The sequence below is a fragment of the Triturus cristatus genome, chromosome 1_2 (assembly GCF_964204655.1).
Source record: "Triturus cristatus chromosome 1_2, aTriCri1.1, whole genome shotgun sequence".
NCBI lineage: Eukaryota > Metazoa > Chordata > Amphibia > Caudata > Salamandridae > Triturus > Triturus cristatus.
The window spans coordinates 588,313,205-588,317,899 of NC_140580.1; positions in this window are offsets into that span (position 1 = coordinate 588,313,205).

Here is a 4,695-nt window from a genome sequence, read left to right on the forward strand (position 1 = left end):
CACTTGGAAATCTGTGGTATTATTTACTGGGGGGGGGGGGGGGGGGTGTGTGTGTGTGTGTGTGTGTGTGTGTGTGTGTGTGTGTGTGTGTGTGTGTGTGTGTGTGTGTGTGTGTGTGTGTGTGTGTGTGTGTGTGTGTGTGTGTGTGTGTGTGTGTGTGTGTGTGTGTGTGTGTGTGTGTGTGTGTGTGTGTGTGTGTGTGTGTGTGTGTGTGTGTGTGTGTGTGTGTGTGTGTGTGTGTGTGTGTGTGTGTGTGTGTGTGTGTGTGTGTGTGTGTGTGTGTGTGTGTGTGTGTGTGTGTGTGTGTGTGTGTGTGTGTGTGTGTGTGTGTGTGTGTGTGTGTGTGTGTGTGTGTGTGTGTGTGTGTGTGTGTGTGTGTGTGTGTGTGTGTGTGTGTGTGTGTGTGTGTGTATATATATATATATATATATCAGTCCAGTGTGCTAAAGCACAAAAGGAAAGAAGAACACCGAGCAGGGAAAATTAATGCTCAATGAAATGTATTTCATCTCCAATCGTACAGCACTCAACAATCAGGATTCACGCATCTCGGCAGGGACGCTTTCATTACAGTCTAGTTTGTTGCTTTTCGGTCACCATATTTGACATGTTGAAGTGGTGAAAAGTGAACACAGACTCTTGCATAGATGTTGAAATAGGATTGTCTATGTAAAACTGGGTCGAACTGTAAATATGTCTACGTATATATATAAATATTTTACATCTGCAGCGATGACACCTATGCAGTTCTGGTTAGGTTTGACTTTCCATTGGAAAAGTATTTTTTGTTTTCTTAATAAAAAACTGATTCCATTTTCGGTTTGTAATTGCAAATTGTGTGAGGATCCGTAAACCCAGGACAAAAAAAAAGGGGTCAACAAATGGCATCTCACCTTTAACTTACTGAGGATACTTTGCAGTCTGATGCAGAAAAAGTGTCTGAATTACACCAAACTCGCCATGAAAGGAGAACTATACTCAGGGTGGTGCCTTTGCTTGCTTTGGTGCAGATCTGTTCATTAGTTTTCAGGAAATTACCATTTAAAAGTATGGGGGTGTGAACATGAAGGTCTTATATTTTTAGAGGGATCTGAAATGTTAATGTGTAGAACCTCTGGAGATTTGCGAATCCATAGAGAATTCACAAACCTAGTAAAAAAAATAAATAAAGGTACACCATTGGATTAAGGAGCTCTTCCTCCCATCATCCATTGTAGATTCTCATTTGCTGACAGTTAAGTTGTAGTAAATTTTCGGTTGCAGCTACCAACAGCAAGCACTGTGCACATAGCAATGTGCTGGGAAAAAGAAAAAAGAGCCCAAGAGGGCATCGTGATCCTAAGCAGACCACTGTACCCATGTGGAGGGGCCCCAGTGGAACCATACCAGCAATACAATAATCAAAGTATTTTTATTGCGGGGTTTTTGAAGCCAGCATAATAATTAGAAATCCTCAAACAAAAAATGAAAGCAAAGTTATTCAGTGGACTATGACTCTGATTGGCCAACAGCCACGTACGGATATGGTCTTCTCATGGCTTGTTGGGAGCAGGGCCTGGCCGCAGTCTAGTCTCAGCTGCCATCCCCTGCTGCGCACAGCACTGATGTGGCCCTGCAGTCAACACCTGCTTCACCAGGGTTGGCTGCATGCTTGAGTTTAGGCACAGGATCTGCCCTGCAGTAGTCAAACCCTGCTGTGCATGGCCATAGACCATATTCAGAAGGCTTTAGGCTCCAGCAGAGGGTTGTACACTGAGTCTGGTCAGAGGCCAGGCTTTGGAGCTCACCCCTGCAATGCATGGCTAAAGGCAGTGGGTTTGACCGCCGGTGGAGTGTTGGGCACAGGGCGCAGGGTCCCCTGTGGCCACTGTGCATGTCAGAAGGTCATACACAGCGGGGGGTTGGCTGCCCATCATTGGACACAGTGCACATGGTATATGATTAAAAAAAAATACTGATTCAAAACAGCAAAGGTTAAAGTGAAGTTATGATAAGCTTTGGTTATAGCACATTAACAGGTTTTAAAACTCTTAAAGCATACTGAAAAAACTACAATTAAAATGGTGTTATGTTGCTCCGCAGACATACAAAGCATAACTTACACACCACCAATGTGCTTAAAAATGTTAAAAGTTAGAGATATCTGTATTGCCAGTATGCAAACCGTCCACTTACCTGGGTTTGCCAACTGTCCACAGACGTTAATTAAAAAATATTTTGTATTTGAAAATAAAATTGTATATGGAAAGCTGATGCTCCTTTTGTCTATTCCGAGGATCCATTAGCAAAGTTCGGTCTGCGAACTTCAAAATAGGGGCTGCATACTATTTATTGTTTTTTTTCTTTTAAACACCCAACTAGGCCACAGGACAGACCCTACGGCCAACCCCAGCTATGCACAACAGAAAGATATCTGCAGTAGGGGTTGGCTGCCCACAGTGCATCGGGCAAAGGACCTGTCCTGTGACTAAGTTTTGTGGCCATCCCCCTGTGCACAGTCAAAGGAGGGTTTGACAGTCCATGGCAGATTGACAGCAGGGCTTTGGCAAAGGCTCTGGCCAAATCATGCTTTGCACAGCTTTCAATCCCAGAAGCAGCCCCCTGGAAGCAGACAATACCTGCTGCACATGGCCTTTGGTCCAACGGCTACTTTACCATTGCTCACCCCTTTACCTTTGCCCCATTCCCAGAGCTTGTTAAGCCAAGCTTCTCTGCACCAGGCTTAATTTGCCACGGTTTGTCAAACACCATGCAAATGAATGAACCGGAGTCAAACCTCCTGCCAAATGAACACTTTTGTTGGTCCCCGTCTCTGTCCACCTTTTGAAGTATTTGCAGGTAGCTCAATAAATGAATGAATGAATGATTTATAAAGTGTGTTAAATACTCTATTAAGTCATCATAATACTATAGCAAACAAGCATTTACAAAGCCAGTAGGTCTCACCTTTATAATTATCTGACAAAGCTATTGATTTTTCCAATGTTTGTTCGCAAAGCATTGTTTTAAAAAAGTAAAATAAAAAGATTTCAAAATACTGGAGGAGAAGCAACCACAATTGTTTAGGAACCACAGCACTGTACACTGAATTCAATAATGTTAATTTTTATAAGTGTCATGGTTTATTTTTCTGTAAACAATAAGGACGTGTAAATGAAAATGCTTGCCAACGTCTACTTTGCTTTCCATAGGATTCAGGACTGAGACATGTTCCAGCCTTTTGTTCCTATACAGAAGCCTGCTACTGGTACCTTCCTCACAGCCAAAAAAGCGTTTGGGTGCCTACGCCTGAGATTTTGTGCAATGTGTGGAATGCATGAGATAAACCAGAAACCTCAAAGCCTGCTTTTTAGTCATATGCAGGCAAAAATACACCCGTTGTTGTTCTTTTACACACCAGTTTGATTGAGTTGAGCGCAACACAGAGTACAAAAGTGGGTATTTCAGAGGGTAATTTTCACACAAGAGAGAGAGCAAGAAAGCACATGCCCTCTTGGATTGCTGAATTGAAAAGAATTTGTTATTAAAATCAGGGTAGTTCCTCCACTGCCAAGTGGACACAAATAGTAGAGCCAGTTGGCTAAGTTATGTGTTGCTGGAAGATCTGAAAATCAGATTTTGGTGCCCTCACACACCTGTTAGGGTGTCATGTTTTATCATTGAGCACTCCTCATCTGGCCAGTGCTGCAATGCCTGACTGGCCTGTGGGCATCTTTATCGGAGATCTTTTGATCTGGAGATGACGTAAAGATGAATGCAGGTGAGTGACTTAAGTGAGTTACGGGAGTTGTGAGTGACTAAAATAAGCTCTGGTAACCTTAAGAAAATTGTTATGAAAACAAGGTACCAGGACTAAATAAAAACAGTGGTGCTATCTTATGGTTTTCAAGTACCAGGATAGCTGCTAGACAAAAAACGGTCACTAGTATGCTGTGGTCTAGTATGGTGTGGTCAACATGTTTCGTGCCATTGGTGCCCAGTCGTCGGGCAGCACTTCGTCAGGACCAAAAGTCAGTTAATCCCCTATCTGGGGCTGACGGTTTCCTCTAGAGTAGAGAGAGACCTCTTAGTGTTCTGCCGGTATGCCCTGTGTGGGTGCCGGTCAACGATTCCACCTAGAAAAAGGAGACATAAGGTGGAAGGAACAAGCAACACACATTTTTAGATGAGGTGTACCAAGTTAATGCAATTATTGGTACACAGGATGCAATTGTGTATATACAAGTCCTATCGAAAGGAGTAACATGTATCTGTGTTATTTTCCATTGAGGGAAACAATCCTCATAGTGCAGAGATCAACAGACATTAGATTACAATTATTGTGCACAACAAATAGGAGAGGACATCAAAGTGTGGTATTGGGAACGCTGGCTTTATACTCTTGACATAGGATGCAGAGTTTTTGCCATGATAGTGACTTACCTCAAATGAGGCTTGGTAGTGCTCCTTAGGCGTAATGGAGGGTCCCGACCACAGTGAAGGACACCCTCATAAGACATAAAAGGAAGAAGCAACCATGGTCATCATTTCTAAACATTAACTCAACATTCCATTGTGGGTGTCATCATTCGTGATAAGATACGCTTGCTTTTTGTTCTACTGAATGGGATGATGGATTAATAAAGTGTAAAAACCTGTTGTGCCATATAAGGATTAAAGATTTTCAAATGACTAGATACACCCGGGTGTGTAAAC